The 21,341-nt window shown below is 38.9% G+C and overlaps 1 protein-coding gene across 2 annotated transcripts in view; it reads left to right on the top strand.

Moving 5' to 3' along the window:
• The window catches only part of Cntn5 (contactin 5), a 1,240,814-nt gene that overhangs the window by 364,122 nt on the left and 855,351 nt on the right, over positions 1-21,341 (top strand).

Here is a 21,341-nt window from a genome sequence, read left to right as displayed (position 1 = left end):
TAACACTGTCATAATGAACTTAACTACTTGCTCCTGCCACAAATCTTTCTAGAATACAGTTACAGACCAAAGTGATGGATGAAATATGTTTAGGAAAGTAGAATCCAAAAAATAGTGGGGAAGGCTATAATTAAGGAGTAAGTTAATCTTCAATTCAGAAGTATTAGAAAGAATTAAAGGTCACTCAGTAATGGTAAGGATAGCATTTCAGAATGAATATGTAGACGTTATAAAACACATGTACCAAATTCTGGATCATTCAAATATTCAAAGCATATATTAGTAAGCTAAAAATTATAGATAAATGTTCAGAAAATGGTTTTAGGGGATGTAAATATCCCATATTCTGCAATGAAAAGATCATTCAGACAGAACATATCAAAGAAACAGTAAAGTGAAGCTGTGTCCCAGGACACTGGACTGGCAGACAGCTAAAGCATGTGTCATAGAGTGGTAGAGGAATGTGGATTTTTTTTATCACCTTGTGGAACATTCTGTAGGAGAGATAATGTGATAAACCATAAAACATGGCTTAACAAGATTGAAAAAAATTAAAAACATAATGAGTATCATTTCTGCCCACTGTGCCTAAAATTAGAAATCGACAAGTGAAATACAGCTACCTTTCCGAAGTGAACTGTAGACTATTGTTAACTGTAATTATCTTCCTATACAATAGCACCCAGAAATATATAATGATGTACACATAGATGTGTATGCTGTCAGTGTAGGTATATGATGTGTAGGTACACGATGTGTTTATATGTTTATGCTTATGCATATGTATAAACTATAGCTTAATCCCCATTAATCAATTGTGGGCGTCTGTGCTCGAGGTTTTCCATGGAGATCTCTGGTCTGGCTATCTTCCTGGGTCCAGGAGAAAGGAAGAGAACTAGGGCAGGTGTTGTTCCACCTCCATTTCAGGCTCGGTTTAGCCAGCAGGAGATGGACTAGCCAGTGAGGAGTGCAAGGGAGCTTCTGGTGATGATTTCGGAGAGATCAGATCTCTTCCCCAAGTGGCCATATTACAGCTCTTAGGAGAGAAGCTCTCAGACAATTGAATAATTCCTTCACACCTTAAATTCTGAACATGATTCTTAAATACAGTTTTTGGATGGGTCAGTGTCTGATGGCAGGTACTTCCTATTGGTTTGGCCTGAGAGCTTGGGAAGACCTCATCTACCTATTCAGTTGTGTGCTCCTGTCTCTGAATGATCTGTCCTGAGCCTTTTTGATCTGTGGTCATGAATTCACCTGTGAAAGAGGGGCTTGGGTTTTGTCTTGAGCCTATGTAACCTGTGGTCATGTCCTCACCTGTGGAGGAGAGGCTTGAGGCATTTCCCTATATGACTGGTCTGTCTCAAATCTCTCTACAGGGGTCTTTGGAAGGTTGCAGCTAAGTGAGGCCCTGATATTCTGGGAGACTAGGGATGCACCTGCCGTTCCTTTTAGGGTCTCCCAAGGATTTGTCGTATCTCGACCAGGAATCAGGGTACCTTTAACTGACCACCACCCCACAATTCCCCCTTTTACGTTTTAAACAAGAGGTGTCATTTGTAGTGAAAATTTTGGGTGGGATTGAAGTATCAACAAAAAGCACTAAATAGGCCAGCGGGGTAGTGCAGCTAAGCTGGAGTGGTAACTAGCGATGAGGGTGGGCGTTGGACAAGGATCATTGAACCAAGCAATTGTTCTATGGGAAGTATAGTTTGAGGGTATTAGCATTGATTTTAAACAACATTAGATTAATCTAGCTAGATAGCATGTTTTTCTTACTATCATGTAACTTTTTCCAAGTTCAGCAGCCATTTGGCTTTGGCAAGAGAGTTTATCTGTAGCTGGAAGTTCCCAAGTTTATGGGTCTCAGCTGTCATCTGTGGATCTCAGTGTGTGTCTCAAGAGTCTTCAGTCAGATGAGGTGTCTGGAGGAAAGCAGCTTTGTTGTCCCTGGCAGGTTCGAGGAGATGGCATTCGGTCTCAGCTGGATCTGTGGAAGCAGCACTGTAGAAAAACATGTAGGGTGACCACAGCAGAGGAGCAGAACCCCAGCAGGGGGATGTCTGCATAGGATGGGTAGCATGGGTTAAGCCTGTGTTGGTTTGCTTCGGAGCACATCCTGGTCTGTAATGATCTTAGAAATGCAAGGGTGTTTGAAGAGTTTGGTCATGGAAGGCATCCTTTAAGTCTGCCTTGGATGGCTGAGGAAGAAAATATTAATTCTGTATCTGGGATAGGCAATAACAGTTTGTGAAAAAAATGGTTGTTAATTAAGGATTAGTTGGTTTGACCTGTGGGAGTAGATTAGATGACTTTTCAACCTTAAAGTAATTTTGGAAAATTTTTGGACATAAATCACAAATGTTAGAGAGAAAATAAGCATTTAAATAAGAGACTTGAAAATTTGGGGTTGAGAAGCATGAACATTATCTTAGGTGTTCCTGTTAGAGAGAACAAGCATTTAAGCAAAGCCTGAAGACTTCCAGGTTTCAGGTGTGTTTTTCCACTGTCTTTGGCCAGCCTAGATGTATGGGGAAAGGGTCTGCTTTGCCATACTGCAGCTGCAACTTTGTGCTCTAAGCAGACTGATCTTTGTTTTCTCTGTTTTTTTCTTGGCTGGTAAATCCTAAATGTAGATTGGAAAGAGATGAAAAGGACAACTTTGAAGAAAAGCTCAAAGGAAGAATAGAGTCTTGAATAGTCAGAGCCAGAGGGACTGAGAAGCAGTTGTTGGGTTAATGGTGGGGGGGGGAGCAGTGTCTTGAGTCTGCACTGCTCCAGGGCACAGCCACTGGGGAGGCAGGACATGGGAGGTTGACTGTGCTTATCCCACCGGTGGGTGTTGGGCTGTGGGTTGCTGCAGGAACACCACTGAGGGGTTGAGGAAGCAAGGTCTGGGGAAATTTTTTATGTGATGGTGAATTGTTCTTTACAGAAAAGAGGAGAAATGCTTTGTTCCCTTGGCCTGTCAACTTTGGGGGATTCCACCGAGGTCCAAAATGCTAAGCCTTCACGCAGATTTAAGAACTGGCAGACGTCCTGTGGCTTTTAAGTGGCTGCTGTGTTACAAGGTTTTCTTTTGTTTTAAGGAGAGGTTAGATAGAAAGACTTTGCCAATGCCCAGTGTGGGCTGTTGGGATTTAGACAGGGGCTTGAGGGGAGGGACCTTTGCCAACACCAGAGAGTAGCTCTGGCCAGGGGGCTTCAGTTTCCCCTTCAGCTTGTCCAAATCTACAGGATGGCTCTGACTGAAAGCACAGCAGGAAAGGATAGGTTGCTTGTCTCCAGAGTTGTGAGAAGGGGGCTCACCTTCCTGCAGTATCTATTCGTGCAGTCGCGTTGTGGGTTCGAGCCTCGCATTGGGTGCTAGTTGTAGTGCTCTGGCGCCGGGGCTCTCCCACAGAGATCTCTCATCATCTGCCCACCCCACACACACACACACCCGGCTAGGTGCTCAGGTTCTGGCGAGGGGGAGAGAACTCAGACAGGGAGGGGTAACAGGTTTCTCTGTCCCCGCTGCCAGTCCTGCTAAATACCATCACTGTTGCTTGGGTTGCTTGGGCCAGGCTGAGTCAGCAGGAAACTAACAGGTGAGAGGGGTGCTTCTGGTGATGATTTTGGGAGAGCAGATCTCCTCTCCAAGCAGCCATGTTACTGTTCTTAGGACAGAAGCTCTCAGACAATTGAATAATTCCTTCACACCTTAAATTCTGAACATGATTCTTAAATACAGTTTTTTGGATATGTCAGTGTCTGACAGCATGTACTTCCTATTGGTTTGGTCTATGAGCTTGGGAAGACCTCATCTGCATATTCAGTTGAGTGGTCCTGTCTCTGACTGATCTGTCTTGAGCTTAAGTGACATATGGTCACATCCTCGCCTGTGGAAAAGGGGCTTGAGGCATTGTTCTACATGACTGGTCTGTCTCAAACTGGGAATTCACCTGCCATCCCTTTTAGGGTCTCTGGGGGATTCGACCTATCTCGACCAAGAATCAGGGTACCTTTCACTGTTTGCTGCCTCACAATCAATTAATTCTTCCCTGGTTCTTGTCCCTCTCTACTCTCCTTATATTCTGCTAACAACCATTTTATTTTCAATTTTGTGACATTACATTTTATGAATTCCACATTGAAGCTCCTTGTCTTTCTGTGTGTGGCTTATTTTCCTTTCTGTGTTGGACTTTCGTTCCTTCTGTGCTGTGAAGAACTGCAGGGGGTCGTTCAATTTTATGACTGAATAGTGCTAGATTTTGTTCTCTTTTCTTTACTGGTCCTTAACTGTGTGTCACCTTGGTTGTTTCTGGTCTTTCCTACTGTTATTGAGGCTACAGTCACCTCCAAAGAGCCAATTATCTCATTTCCCTTGGATATACACTACAGTGGGATGGATATCCATCCATAAAGAGGAATATCCAATAACCCATCCTTCACCATAAATAATACAGTTTTATTATAACAATGACAATTGTTTGGGGAGAACGATATGTAAGAATGCATGCACATGTATTCAAACACAGTTTTATCAGCTTTAAACCGAATATTTAAATTGAATTTAAATATCAAGATGAGGAAAAACCTCACTAAGAAAAGACTTTGAGCTCATGTGAAAAGGACAAGTGTTTCTCATCATAGAAATTGACAACTGAAGAAAAGGCCATCATGTAGTTATACAAGTAGCAAAGACACAATGTCAGAAACATGGAAAGACAAGGAACATGATATAGACATGGCTATGAGTGGGGAGGAAAGGGAATGCACACAACAAGCCTGGATCATATCAAATCCAGAAGGTTGGTCTTAAGCATGAGTGTTTATTTGAACAAAAGTCATTGGCAATCAGTACTGTGTTGTATGTGTTATGGCTGATGTTGATCTTCCGCCACACAAGGCAAGTTTTGTTGTAATCTCTTCATGGGTGAAGGGAGAAAGGTGAAGAGAGCTCAACTGAGCAGATATGGTTATACAACTGATAAATTTCACCACTGGGATTCCAGGCCAAGTGATCTACAGTTCCCACCTGTACGTTTTAGTGTGATTGTTTCCTGCACCCAGTGACTCTCTTTGGCTTTTACCATTCTTATTATGGCACTATTCACTTTTCTTTCTCCATCGCCTCTGTTCTTTAAATATCAGACTCATGCTCAAATTTTAGGTTTTTAAGATGTAAAGGAAATATATGAGCTTGTATGAGAAAACTAAATTATGTGTTGATAATAAACATATATGTGTGCATATATGTATGTGCACATATGTATGTATGTATGTGTATATATATATGCATTATAGTTAGAAAGAAAACACATACAGTGTGGGAAATAAGCCAAATACCTGCAGAGACCAGTATGATTTGATTAGTGAGCACATGTTAAATTGTAGGATAAAATACAGAAAATTAGGTAAATAGCCAATAGGTACCCATCAAACTGTTTAATTAGTGAGAGATGAAAATGATTAAAAATTAAAATTATTTAAGCAAGTTCTGAGGCAAATTCTCATTTATATTTCTTTCCTAACGAGTCTTTAATTAGCTGAAATTACATTAGGGGCATTTCATGCCTTCTATGTCTTTGCCAATATGCGAAACACCCTTTTATTCACAAACTCTGGGTGTAAGTGGATAATGAAACTTCCTCCCCAAGAGAAAAGGAAATTATATTCAATTTAGTATTTTGAATATCAACTTGTGTATATTTTGGCTGAAGAAAATTAAAGTCAACAGCAGGCAAGGGGAAAATTGGTTAGAAATATTTTACACTCTTTGTTTTCCATAATTCCTCCACAAAATACTGTGAAGGGGAAAGTATGAGAAATTAGGTGTTAAATGTATCTTTGTAAATTAAAACAGAGGAATTGTGATTCATTTTAAAAATTTCACCTTCAAAATTTTAAATAAACTGTAACACATTTGTTTTACATTTCAGAATCCATATAGATGCTATACATCCATGATTATGACACAAACCAGTATGAGACAGTTTTAGCTTGCTGAAGATCTGGGCATAGTTTCTAAAGGAAGACTCGGTAGAAAACAGATTTCCAAAAACACAGCACATGGAAAAAAATAAAATGATGTAAAATGAATATAACTTTGTTGGTTCTTTCTGATGTGTTTATGTATAAAATGCACAAGAATGTTTATCAATAGTGTGAAGTTTTCTAAATGATTGTCAGTTCACACACATGCCAGACTCTAAGTATTATGAAAAATGTTTGTCTGGTTACAGCCTTACTTCACCTAGTTAATACTCAAATTTTACAATTATTAATACTGTAATAATTCTTTAGGAATAAAGCACTTGTATGACAAATTTTATGCTGAGAAAAATTATTCAGTTTTGCTTGTGAAAATACTGTCGACTACACATCTAAAGAAAAAAGAAAATATTTTAATTGTAAGAAAGCATTCTCTGGCAAGGGTCTCCTGTTATAAATCGATGCATATTTAAAGCTGCTGAAAGGAAGCAGCCAAGCAGTAAGAAGATGCTTTCATGTCTTCTTTCAACAAAGAAAGAAATAGCAGGCTACCTGAGCTAGTAATCAAGCATGCGATGTCAGCCTAAGCTCCATTAGAACAAACGCTGTTACTGGCAGGATATTGTTCAAGGAGAGGAGAACAGGCAGATGTGTGGTGGCTGGAAATACCTTTCTCTTGTATTATCCCGTTCAGTGTGGAGCTCTGGCTTCAGTATTGTCTTTCAGGTTACAGAACTTAGCAATCCCGGGTCCTTACAAAGTCTGCCCTTGTGTTTAGTTGCCTTCCATGCTGGCACAGAATTCCTGCTAAAGCAACTTAATGAAAGATGGTTTTATTTTGGCCCACAATTCAAGGTCACAATCCATCATGGTGGAGAAGGCATAGTGGCAGGGGCTTAGGCAGCTGGTCACATTGCTTCTACAAGTGGAATGACTACCTCTGCCTCTCAGCTAGATTTCTTATTTTATCTAGTCTAAAACTCAAACACAGGGAATGGTTCAGCCTAATATTACAGTAGGTTTTTCCTCGTCCACTAACCCAATTGTCCTAGTCCTTCACAGGCATCCCCAGAGGCTAACACACTCAAGATAATACTTAACTGTGCCCAGAAGCTTCTCCTAGTTGTGTCAACATTAATCATCATACTTTACCCTAAACTTAGGTAAAATGTTAGAAAGGCAAACTTGAGATAAGAGTCTGAGAACACAGTAGTGTTCGATGCTGTGACATTTCTCAATCATTCCTACCTGTTGACTGGTTGACAATTTGAGGTCAAGCATTTTGTAGAGCTTCTCCTAATGGAGATGTGTCCACTATCTGTTTCATAAATGTAGGCAGGTAATAGGTAAGGAGGACAGCCATACTGAAGGAATAAAGCTCTCGTTAATCAGAGCACAAGTCAATTCCTGTTAGCAGAAGCTGAATATGATGAGGTCTCCAAGGTTTCTCTTCGGAAATTTCCCTTTCATTTTTACTTCTTGTCCACAGTGTTCTTAGGAGTATTTTATTCATTAATTTATTTATTCACTTTACATCCTCTTCACAGCCCCACCTTCCTCATCCCTGTCCAGTCCTACCCTCACAAACCCCTTGCCCCATTATCCTTCTCTCTTAGGAGGAAAGAAAGGACCCACCACTCACTCACCACTCTGCCCTGGGATATCAATTGCAGCAGGAGTAAATTCATCCTCTCCCTCTGAGGCCTGACCAGGCAGTGCACCTAGGGGAAGGGGGTTCAATGGCAGGCAACAGATTCAGAGAGAGCCCTTGATCCAATTATTAGAGGACCCACATGAAGACCAAGCTGCACATTGGCTACAAGTCCATAGGGGGCCTATATCCAGCCATTGCATGCACTTTGGTTGGTGGTATGTCTCTGTGAGCCTCCATGGGGCCATGTTAGTTGACTCTGTAGGTCTTATTGTGGTTTCCTTGACTCCTTGGCATCGCTCAATCCTACCCAGCATTCTTCCACAAGACTTCCTTTGTTCCACCTGATACGTGTCTGTGGGTCTCTGCACCTATTTCCATGAGCAGCTGAATGAAGACTCTCAGGAGACAGTTATGCTAGGCTACTTCCCTCTTTAGGATTTGATCTCCTGTCAGAAGGAGCAGTCACTTGCCTCCAAATAAGCACTTCTGTATAGAAATTATCTGGAATTTATCTGTACAGTATTTTTTCTCTCTTCTCTATTTTTTGTCTATCATCAGTAATTTCAGTCATTTATAGCATTTAGAAATTTATGTTTATAATAATTCAATAGCATCTTGTTACTTACATTTTTCTAGCTCTTAACAGGTCATTTGGAAGTTTTGGTGGAGACTGCATTTTATTCATTCATTCATTCATTCATTCATTCATTTTGAGGTCAAGTCTGATATAACTCCATGTGTCCTAAACTTGAGATGTAGCTGAGAATGATGTTGAACTCCTGATTTCCCTTCTTCTGCTTCCACACTGCTAGGATTGTGTGAGTGTGCCCCCATCCTTACAGTAATATATGGTCATCTTAATTTTATTTGCCTTTCGGGTGCTTATTTCTTGTAGTATTAACTTAAAAGTTCCAGACTTCCAGACTTAAGATTTCTATCCCTACCCCTAGAATTAACCATTTCTAGAAAATTAGAAACTTGTGTATGAATTCTGAACCTGCTTGTCTGTACAGGGGTATACTGTTAATGTAAGGGTCTTCCTAATATCAGAACAAAAATTACGTGGTCAACTTCCCTGTGTTTTTACCAAGCTGGCAATGAGGTCATGTATGATCTCCAATTATAATTCATTAATATTTTGAAAGTCTTTACTCAACTCCTGCTTTCTTGTAACCTCCCATTCCAACAGGGGACTTGCACCATAATCAGTCCTTCGACTTTTGCTTCTCTCCTGTATACACATAAAGTGAATTTGGAACTGTAATTTCATATTCCATGGGGAACATTTTATCAATTAGAAAATAGTATAGTGTTTTCTTTGCCTATGGGTTATAATCTTCTAGACTACGTTTATTCTCAAAGGAAATGGCAATTCTTAATTCCTTAATTTGTTCTTCTGCACTGTGATGTATTGATACTCTCATATCATGCATTTTAATCTAAGTTAATTTTACTTGTGTACATTATGATGCATTTTGCTCTGGTAGTAACATTGCATTTTAATGAATGTCCACTGTATTCCATGGTAGAGGCTAGAGCTCCACCCTAAGACCTCCTCTGGGCATCACACTGTAGGTCCGCTCCTCAAGATGATGTCACGTCCCACTCACCATCACTGAAGCACAGCCATGGGAGGCATCTCTTCACATTGGTCTTCCCTCCTTAACTACAGGCAGTGAAGAGTCATCCGCTCCTTGCCATTGCTTAATCATTCATTCATTCCCATCGTAGATCATATTTCACATCATGTTTAACAATATTTTCTTTGGAGATCATCATGGATGCTTCCAGCTGAGAAAAGTTGATAATAATGTTGGTACCAGCTTTGCCACGAAGCTGAAGACAGAACGTTTCAACTTCCTTTCCCTGGCAAACAAACAATACAAGCTCTGTGCTTCCCTTCTCTTCTACTGATTTTCTTCTCAAAATTCTCCAGATACTTGACGTTTTGGTCACTGAAAACTGCAACAGAATAAATGATTTCCTAGAGGAAAACAATCAGTATTTAATTTATACACTGTCCTAATTTTATATACACGCTATAAAAAGGAATGGTTCCAGGCTATCCTTAAAATCTGGTGTGGTGCTATATACCTAGCTTGTATGCATAGCTTATTTTCATATCCAGCATCACACACCATAACAGCATAATAATGTCAGCATGAGAGCATGCTACATATATACTTTTACATATACAACATGTAGATAGTATCTGTATACAGTTATGTGCAATAAAGTATAATAGGCCATAGGAGGATCCATGGAATAATGTTCTGCATTGTTCTAAACATATTAGATCTCAAAGCAATTTAAGATATTCTAAATTTTAAGGGCTAAGATTTTTGTGTAGAGAAAAGTAATAGTTCCTCAGTTCTGGAGAGACATCTCAGAGGTTAAGGAAATTCAAACCGCTTCTCTTGGTGGCTCAAATGTGGTTTTCAGCAATCAAAGCAGATAGGTTGAAGCTGCTTGTCACTGCAGCTGCAGGGGATCTGACACCTTTTCTTGGTCACGTAGAATAGGGCACTCACTGAACATACCATATACAGATACACACAAGTAATTACAGATAAATTAATCTTCTCATGAAAATTCAAGAAAAGATCGATTTATGGGATATGAAACCCTTTACATTCAATTATTTAAAACACATTGGTATATGTTTTGCATTGTATCATATTTTGAAGATCTACATAACATGAAACTGTATTTAATGTCCATTTGTCACATCATCTAAAGATGAAATGTAGTTGTAGGGTAGATTTCTAATATCTATGTATACATGTCATATAAATACATAGATGATAGATAAATAAATCAGTGTGTGTATTTAATTAAATACCAATGGTGCACTTCTAAAAATATGGCTCTCTTAAGAGAAACGCCATTACTTAAAAAATATGTGCTTAGTAAATGGTTGTTATATGAATATTGTTGGCAGATAATATTTTGTATTTGTCAGTTATAAAGTTAGACTGTACTTTGGTTATTTTGACCTTCCGTAGGCCTCTTGGATTATCTATATACACGTTGCTTTCCAATTAGATTTATAAGCATGTTAAAAACATTTTGTCTCTTAAACTCAGATTTGTACTCCTTCCAATTCAATCTACCAAAAAATAGAAGTTTCTACTTTTTTTCTATTGTTTGTATAGGGTGTGAAATGAAATTTGAAGCAGAGTTAGTTCCCTTTAGAGCACACGGAAAGATATACTGCATAGTTATATGTAAAAGAATTGGTTGGCTGAATACAGTAAACAGACCTCATTTGAATTTTTCAAGCATGAACATGTATTATTTGAGCCATTTTAAATCAGGTATTCTGATAACAGTGTTTACACTGACTCTCTAGTCAGCTTTCCTGTTGGTAAAGGTCTTTGTGGATTTTAATACAAAGTCTCTGTGATTTTCTTTAAATGAGCTTTAATTGTAGCAGCAGCGAAATACTGTTTTATCAGTGGAATGATTATTTACTCATTGTTTATTGAAACAATTTAATTTATATTCCTAGTTATCTGTGAATTCAGAAGAAATGTGTCTCCAGAGTCTTTGAGGTGCTTTTGTGAAATGTCCTCAAAGTAGAGCATTTTCTGTCTTGCTGGAGTTTATGCAGAGACAAAAGTAGGTTAAGAGTTACTAGGCATTAGCGAATGACTTTCCATGGAGAGGCTAGTGTGTGAGGAAAGGTGTATAATGGATGTTGTAAAATTGAGCAGAACAGTGGCAGAGTGATCTTCTGATCGGCTGTAAGGAAGTGAGCCTGCTGTGGGGCTTCCTATGGTGGCAGAATAACCTGAACACCAATTCAGGGATGGACGATGATGTATAGAAACGGAGCGACTCCTTAGCAGAATAAAAGAATGTGATGTGCGAAAGCCTAATAATGAACCATCAAGGAGAAGCACACTCAACTATTGCATCTTGGAAAGTTACTCTTTCCCTGGATTTATGCTTTGTGGCTTTGTCTGTCAGATTATGTTGTTCTCACAATAAACTTTTATGGCAATTGTCGTGACAAGCGATCTTGTTCTCTCGCAGAGCATTCGGTACCTAGGAAGTATGAAATACTGTGCCAGAGATGTGATGATTAAAAATGTTATATCCTCATTCAAGGAATAGTAGGAAAAACATTTGTAGGGAGATAATTACAAACAAGGTAGCAGATGTCTTCGCAGAAGTGTGCAGTCTGATTCATCACAGAATGAAGTAAATTCAGTCCTGGTTGTATATTAATGTCTTAGAGGTAGAGAGTGAAGGAATCAAGATTCGTGTTCTATCACAAAACATACAGCCCTGCTACATTTCTCTCAGTGGATAGAGTGAAGAGAGCTTCCATTAGTTCCAAAACTCTGCTGCTAAAGCAACACCTGAGAACAGCCCCAAGAATTAAGTCAAAAAAGAAAAATGGATGAAAATCTTCATAAAAGTCTGGTCACCGAGCCGGATTCTTCAGAGAGACTCCTGGTCAAAGGCAGTGGTTTTTCTATGCAAACGTTTTTCCTAGTGACTGAAGGAAAGAGTTCCAGAACCAGCGCTTGAGAGAAAAAGCCAAAGTCAAAGCCAGAATGAAATGAAACAGCTGTGAGCTTTCCCAGAAAGCATTACCCAAATCCTGCTTGATTTTCCCTGAGCCCCAGTCAGCAAATTTCTCATTAGAAGGGAGTTCAAGATGTCTGCTGATTTGCAAAATACTGCATGAGTGATGCATGCTTTCCTTGCATAATTGTTTTGTGTGTACATATGGCACACACTATTTTGGAAATGTACCCCTCTGTGTTCATTAAGCTACCGCTCGCTCCATTCTCTGATAATCATTTATAGTGCCTCATCACAGTTTATTATTAGCAAAGTAATGAATCAGCAGTTTTACACCCTTGCCTTTCACAATCTCGTCTTAGACATTTCAGAACCACAGAAGAGAAAATCTTCTAATGGAAGATCTTTCTATAGAAAAGCAAATAGTTTGCCCAGCTATGTCTAGATTCTGAGCTAAGTGTTTACTAAGATTCTCTCACCATTATGAATAAAAATGGTGCCCTTAAGCTTCCTTGATAAATCTTTTAATTATACTCTCAAAACAATAAGTGTAGCCTTTTAAATAATAAATGTTAAATTTACAATAAGTCAGATCTGGATGACATAAATCTATTTGTACATTTCCTGTAGTTTAACGTAGATAGGTATTTTTCTCTAAGAATTGAGATAGTCACAGTATATAAATGAAGCTTTTGGTTGGAAAAGGCAAAGGAGAAATAAAATGAAGAAGGTGTCAGAAGACCCAGTGTTTCACTGAGATTCCTGTTTGTCCCTTGTAAATGATCCAAGGTCTCAGAAGCCTCCTTCATTCGAAGCCTTCTATTTCAAGTTGCAATTACTCCTCCAGCTTAAATTCAAGGAACAAGAACATTGGTTTGGTTTGAGAGGTCCTGGGACATTAGATATGGATTTTAAGCAGAAAACTTAAGAATTATTAAATCAAGCAAAGCAAGCCCTTTGGAAACCCATAGAATATAGGTGTCATGTTTTACATATGGCTCATAAGTCTTTAAATAAGTCTAAAATAGTCTTCAGACCTCACTATCACTACAGGAATGAAGGAGACACCCAGTCTCTAATTGGGTGGTTGAAATAGATGTGCCATTTACCTGCCCACTCTTAACTATGACCTCTGAGCCGGGGTGAATGCATTACTGTGAATTATTTTACTATATGAGGAAGCATGCCTCAGAAAAAAACCAAAATATTTTAGAAATGAAGCTTTTAAGTATCATTATTTGAAATTATCTCAAATTGTACTCATTAAAACATCTTGGATATATAACATTTTAAGGGATTTATACAAAGAGAAGATATTTGGACCTTCTTGGACAAAAAGAAATAAGATAATTTAGACTTTGTGAAAGTTTTAATATAAATCGAAAAGGTGGCCACAGTAAACCAAGGGAATACATACCCCTGACCTTACAGTGCTGTTTATTATTTATTAAGTACAGCTACTATAAAATTTATATTTTATTTAGCACTTATTAAGCACAGCTACTATAAAAATATGTGGATCTCAATTTCAGGATCCTCAAATACTATTGTTTCTAAGACTTTAATAGTTAATTAGTTTGGGGAGATACCTCAGTCACATAAGTATAAAGACTTGAATTTGATGCCACCTACTTAAAAGGCTAGATCTCATGGCAGCATGTATTTGTAATCCCAGCAATGGGGCAGCAGAGGCAGGAGGGTGCCAGGGGCTCTTGAGACAGCCACTTTAAGCTCAATACATAAGTGAACTTTATGTAACAGTGAAAGACTTGCCGCTAAATCCAAGCTGTTTGGTTGTTAAGGAATGGTGCCTAAGGCTGACAACTGGCCTTCACACACATGTACCCCACCACAGAGAAAGCTGACAACACTGATCAATATGCACCCCACCACAGAGAAAGCTGACATAACACTGATCAATATGCAGTAGTGCTTAGTTATTGTAGCCATCTCAACCCATATCTACCAGCTATCTCTATATCTACCATCATCCTCGTGGATGTCAGCACCTCATGGTGGGCTTCTGTACAGTGTGCTTCATATCTAAAACATCCGATCTTATAAGGATCCAGAGAATGAGTGCCATTTCAGTTCAATTTTTCATAGGAATAAACCTAGCCATGATGAAACTTTGATAAGTCCCCAGGTTCTTCTCCCACAATCGCTGTGATCTTAGCCCTAGTTCTTCCACACACTGCAGCCCTGCACTCTTAAATAGGTTTTCACCATGGAGAATAATCAATATTGTGTGTTTTAACCCATAGAGTAGAATGTGCTTTGGTTGTCTACATGTAAGTCAGGTTTAAGTTTGAATTATCAATATGCATTCACAACAGAGAAAAAAATCAATTTAATTCTTTTATTATTCAAAGAAGTCTGCTGGCAGATCCCAACAACACACTTGATCCTGTGGCTTGTGTGTGTGTGTGTGTGTGTGTGTGTGTGTGTGTGTGTACATGTTATAGTGGTAGATCAATTCGAGGCCCATCCAGTTTATCTCTTTGTAATTTCTTGACTTTTTATTTCACTGTTCTTTAAAGTGGAAGCTCAGAATAAGATTTACATATTCTTCTCCTGAAGCAGGTAAATTGTGCTGTATTAGAGTTCCGTAGAGCAGATTCTCAGAGTCTAGTATTCATAGGGACAAAACAACTGAGAACTAAACAAAGAAGTCCATGGTGGACAACCACAAAACAACCCAAAAGCAAGTGGCATGAACAGGCAGCTATCTCATTGTATGAAAAGTTGGTATGAAGGCGCTGCGTAGGGATAAAATATTAGTGGTTCTGAAATCCAGTCTTTCGTCATAAATATTAATTGGTCTAGCAAGACTATGTAACCCATCGTTTTCTTATAAACATTTTTGTGTTGGTAAAAATAATAAAGCAAAAGATTTCTCTGTCTGAAAAAAGGCCTTGTGTTTATAATCACAATCATTCTGCCAAAACCAATGCTGTCTGTTTAAAATAAACTGATTTTTGTTTATGCATAAATTAAATGTCAACATATCTCTCACAAATCTACTTATGGCAAAAGCAGACTCTGGGGCCAGGAGACAGATTTAATACAAATGACTGAGTCTTCGTTTACTCAACAAACAGATATAGTAGAAAAGCTTTAGTGATCCTGACTATGCCAATGTTAATTAGCTGATGTTTAAGAAGAAAGCTTCCCCCTCAGTAGCCTCAATGAACAAGAAACCTGTTATGTGCTATCTTTCTGTCTAGCTCTCTCTGATAATGTATTAGCCTAAATGAATGAAGACTGGGAGAATGAGAAAGGTTTTTTTGTTTGTTTGTTTGTTTGTTTGTTTGTGTTTTTGTTTTGTTTTGTTTTGTTTTTTTGCATTATTGGTTCCTCTGTGTGGATATACTGATTCTGAATACTGGATATACTGATTCTGTACATTAGCAAGATTTCGATTGTGTAAAATCACACAATCACTTATATCGATTGTACTAAGTACCAGAAACAACTCTAAACAGCACAATCCAAACAGATGCTAAGCAATTCAAGAAGCAGAACAAGGAACAAGTGAGTAGTACTCAGGTTTATGGAGTTGACGAGGTCAATGCATACAGAGCAAAGTAGGGTGAGCAGAGGAGCCATGTGGGAAGCAGGTCCGAGAGGCTTCCTCTACCAAGGTATCTCTTGACAGAGATGTCTGAGGGATGTGTAAAAACATATAAAATTGAGTCCTAAGCCCCAGTATATGATATTCTTCCTTTCAATGAGGTCTAAGAAGGAAGCCTTCATGTCTAGAGTAAATAACAGAAGGGAGGACAGGAGGAAAAAAAATAAATTATAAGAGCATTTGATTCAGGAGAAGGCAAGCAGCTATGGAACTATCAATACTTTTGATACCACGTTAGAAGAAATTATTCTCAATTAAGAAAGCTCAGCTGAAAGGCCAACATATCTCTATGCTCACCTAAGTTGTGTGAGCAAAGCATAGGTAAAGTTAACTGTGATAACTGTGAGCAGCAGAATGCAGAGTACAGGAATAGACTCTGGGCAATGCCATTACTGAGAACCACACTGGTTTGCAACAATCTGGAATGGTAAAAGGACAGTCAAGGTGAATGCTGAAGGAGGAAACAGAGGCACCAAAGCAGTTGAGAGACTTTCCTACAAAAGTATATTTTTCTACCCTCAATGTAGTCATTATTTTTTCTTCTAAAACCGTAAGTTCATTAAAAACAATATCAAGAGGTCTTGAGCCTCATAAAGGTGTAAAGATTGATTGACTGATTTAGTGACTGATTGATTGATTGATTTTGCTCCATAGGTATCTCTCTTCCAATATCCAAGTATCTATGGAATCTTAGAAACAGCCACAGCAGGGACAGTTAGATTATGGAAATTTACAAAACATGTAATAGAATTTTGCATTTTGTGACAGCCTAACAAACAACACACTTGAAGCTGCAGGTACTACTGTTCATAGTTTACATGCATTTTCCTGAAAATGATATGGTTTTGTTTTTTCTTTTTGTTATTAACTTGTTCTTACTAAATACAAATGTATTGAACATTCAACATGACATGATTTATGAAACTGTTATGCTGGCCAATTTCAATTTTACTGTGTTATGTTGATATACTCAGTTTCCCCACCATTTAGATTATAGGATATTCTTATATAGTAGAATACATACTATTTATTGTGTAGCAAATATTTTGAGACAACCGTGATTCATTTTTCTTATTTTGCAAATTCACCACATAATGTTTTTTAAACTATCCCCATTATTTTAATCTTCAACAAGCACATCTGGTTCATGGTTTTGGATAATGTGATAGTAACTAGATATTATAAGACTTGATAGGTATCAATGTTCTTATTTTGATATGTTGGAGAACTCGGTTGGGTTCAATAGATGTTTTATTTTTACTGGAGTTTAAATCCAGGGTTCTGACTGCATATGCTGTGCAAGCATTCTACGAATGGACTCCACATCTCTTCTTGGTAGTTTTTGAGATAGGTTCTCCCATTTGTGGCCCAAGCTGACTTTGAACTTATGACCCTCCCTGCTTCTAGTATCTGAGTGATGAGACAGGCAGGTGACAATAAAAGCAGCTGAGAAGCTTGATGATAGAAAACTTTTAGGTTTCAACCAGGCTGTCAGGTAAACTGGCACATTATGCCGACTTGAACCATTTTTCTTTAGATTTATGGAAATACAGCCTGGTCACAGAAGTAATTTAAAGATTAAGCCATACAAGGTTTCCAAGTAGTTCACATTCTGCCTCTGTACTCTTGCTGCTTGCAATGCTGCTTCAAAACTCAATCTTGCAAAGGTTAATCCAAGATTACATTTGTGATTTCTATATGACTTCAGGAAGGATATCAGAGTGAGTTGACAGAGTCCTACTGGAATGGCCATATTGCAAGAAATAAATCATCTCTGGTTTCTTGATGGGAAGATTTTTTGCACATACCAATCTGTGAAGTAAACAACTTTGTTTAAAAAAAAATCTGTGTAGTTAGTTTTATTCTAAAAGAAAAATAAATTGTAGAAAGCACATATGTCTCATGCTGTAGAGTGTTTTGTGACTACGTGTGAAGGTAAAATAAAATAAAAAAAAAAATCAAGTGGCTATAAAGTCTTTAAAGCTATATCCAGGAGTTCTGTGAAACCCTCCCAAGTTATGCTATGGAGCAAAATAGGAAAATCGATACTCCAAATAGTTATCAGATGCAAGTGGCAATAATCATTTACACATGTTCCATTTTTTAGACTTTTCTATATATCTCCCCTCAACATCATCCCCTGCTATATAAACCTTACAACATCAACCAGAAAAAATTTCATGTCTCCAAGCAAAGATGCAGGACAAAGGGCTAAGGTCCTTCAGACAGTTGCAAGACCTTTCCTGACATTCAGATAAATTCTCCAGTAGCCATGTTTTCCCAGGTTGTTTGTTAAGGCCCGGAACACTGTCATTACGCCCAAGTCACAGAGGCCTCAAAGATCACCAAGGAGCCAATTCCACTGCAAGCACATAAGGAATCTAGTTATGAGGTCATGAGCAAGGACTCTACCCTTCATGGTCGAAGCAAATCAGAAGTGAGAGCCTTGAGACTAAGGTATTTATGGTGGTTACATCAAGCTGGGGCAATTTCCATATGGGTCAGCAAGTTAATATTTTTAAAACTGTGTTTCTGGCATAATCTGCAGGAACTGAAAAAGGGGGCAAAACCACCCGAGAAACAGGATGACTAGGTTATCTGTTTTCTACAGGATGTCTTATCTATATGTATTTTGACCATGCTGTTATAGCTTGACTGGCTGTTGCTAAGGGGAAAGTTGCCATAGGATGTTGCTCAAGTGGACTTTGTGGATTTTTTCCTGGAATTGGAGTTTAGCTCCTTTGCACAAATGGAGTTTCCTCTCAAAAATGGAGTTGGTTGGGCCTGTCTAGCCAACCATTATTAATTTTATTAATGAAGCTATTATTAATGTTACAAGGAAACTTTCTCATGTGCTATTACTAGGGAACTTCCCCATGCCCCAGTTGATTGTATATTCTCTCACGTTCTGTGCTTTGGTGATCTTGGAAACTAATCACAATCTGCTCTGTATAGTTAGTCACAAACTATACAGATAAGCAGCCCTGTGATGCACTCCAACATCAGGGAGATGCCTGCATTAATATAAGATACCCAAAAGAGAACAACAATATCAACCAACCAGACCCCCAGAGCTCCCAGGGACTAAACCACCAACCAAAGAGTACACATGGAAGGACCCCTGGCTCTAGCCACATAAGTAGCATCAATAAGAGGAGAGGCCCTAGGTCCTGTGAAGGCTCGATGCCCCTGTGTAGGGGAATGCCAGGGTGGTGTGGTGGGAGTGGGTGGTTGTGTGAGGGAGTACCCTCATGGAATCAGGGGCAGGGGAATGGGATAGGGGATTTGCAAAGGTGAAACTGGGAAAGGGGATAACATTTGAAGTGTAAATAAATTAAATATCCAATAAAAAAGACGTCATTGGATTAAGACTAACATTTTGAGTATGGGACAAGTAAAGTTTTAAGTTCCCAAATAGTCCCTGGGAATTGGCATCCTGCTTGGCAGAAAGAGACAGGTATGTGGGTAACTGATATCCTGGTTGTCAAGTTAAGACAGGAATGTTAGGCAAGGCAAGTGCCCCACCACACTTCAATACCCCAACTAACGGAAACAGGATAACTGTCTAACCAAAACATGCTCCTAAGGAAGTCCTTTTCCCTAAAACCAAATTGGTGGAATACCTTGGCTCAGATGTTTGTGAATTTCAGTCTTAAAAGCTCTGTAGAATTCTGGCTACAAATCTCCCAAATCTGGACTGTGTCCTTAATTGATCAGGCTCAGAGTGTGAGTCAATATACCAATCCTGTTTGAATGATTGGTGTTTGAGTAGTTTGTGCAGTGATTCCCAGGTTCCAACAGTGTTTAGAGCCAGATGTCTTTGCTTCTAACTCCTGAGTTTTTACATGTAGATATTATGTGATTAGACTATTTACCTAAAGCCAAAATTAAGTTGCATATTGAATTAATCTGATACTGACCAGGCCTTCTGATTACTGGGACTAGACTAGTGGCTTCATTTCAGAAGCCAGTTCAATTGCCAGGAGAAGGAAAATGCTCAGGATTCCTCCTTCTCATCCATTGCTAAAAGGTCCTGTCAGTAAATCCTCCTCAAAATTCCCTTCCCCTTGGCCAGTTATGTCTTCTGAAATGTCTGTTGAACCAGATTGAACAAAAGTAAAATATCTCTATGTTCCCTACAAACCAAGCCCCTGATGAAAATCAAATCCCACGAGCCTGTCAATGAGTCCAAACTGACCTGTGAGTATTGTGCAAAAGTTAAAACTTTATACTTCATCCACAGAGAAATCATAAAGGCTTTGCCACTTTGCTGGGTGTGACAATTTGCTTAAATGTTTTAATACTCTGTGATCTTGAAAGATCCCCGAAGAGAGACCCTTACTCAAGTCTCCGGAAATCGCAGACCCCAGACACAGAGAGACCATTTTGGATGTAATAAGCAAAGGCGAGGTTTATTATGGAGATCTATTACGGAGATCTCTGGGCCGACACATATCCCACGCAGGAGACAGAGGTGTCGACCCCGAGTGGCTGGGAGAAGGGCTTTTTAAAGGAAGAAGTCACGAGCTCCAGGAGATAAGGGGATGTCAAAAGGAAATACCAAAAATGTCACAAGGGGAAACTCTCAAAGTCACAGAATTGTTCTTAAGACTCTAGGGTTTGAATGAGGGGAAAGGTCAAGCATTCTCCTGAGAACAGATCTTGATTGTCCTCTAGGGTAAATGTTTGTTAGAATTGATGAAGCTCCTGCACCTGATATACATCTGGGTAGGCTTGGCCTCGGGTTTCCAGGAATACTCTCTGCAGGACACAATGGCTGGAGGGCCTAAAGGGGACTTGAACAAACATCACAGAGGCAGAACAAAACCCATTACTCATTTACTCAGTCCGGTGATAAGCGGGAGGGTCAGTGTCTCTGAACCAGTTCTCCTGCATTTTTAACAATCTGTCTTCCTGAGTCAGATCCTGTTGCTGAGTTTTGAGCTAATTTAAAACTCTATCTTTCAATCTCAGCTTAAAAATGTGGGTATTTGCATTATAAAGAATATTAAGCCTTTAAACAGCACACTGCCTAGCAGTGTACATGGAGCAAATCAACAGAAAATAATGCCCATTCTCACTGTACTATTTACCATCTTTCTACAGCAGGAAATCAACTGATGAAATCCTGGGTAGCAATCCAAGGAAGTGCTTCAAACCACTGTGGCCCTGAGCTGCAGGTTCTAGGGTTACAAACAAATCCTGCTGCTTTGTTGGGGAAGTTCCTTAATTGTGTAGAGTCTGAAGGATATTTATTGGTTGGTTGAAAGGATAATGAAATAAACTGAATCCCTTCAGAAGTTGAAAGGTTTGTTTCACAGCGTTTAAAATTGTGTTTTACAAATAGACCTGTTTCTGTAGTTCTGAATTAAATGATGGTTTCTGCTTTGATCCTCCCACAGCTCCCATGCTGGAACCATGCTGTGACAAGAAAGGCTAATTGGTTGTTTTAGCTTATTAGGGCCAGGAAGTGTTAAATACAAAGCCCTACAGCAAGGGAATTAGTGAAAATACTAAGCTAGAGCTATATGGACTGTAGCT

The sequence above is a fragment of the Rattus norvegicus genome, chromosome 8 (genome assembly GCF_021556685.1).
Source record: "Rattus norvegicus strain SHRSP/BbbUtx chromosome 8, alternate assembly SHRSP_T2T, whole genome shotgun sequence".
Lineage (NCBI taxonomy): Eukaryota > Metazoa > Chordata > Mammalia > Rodentia > Muridae > Rattus > Rattus norvegicus.
Note: the sequence above shows the minus strand (reverse complement) of the source record. Positions and strands in the feature narration are given on the sequence as shown.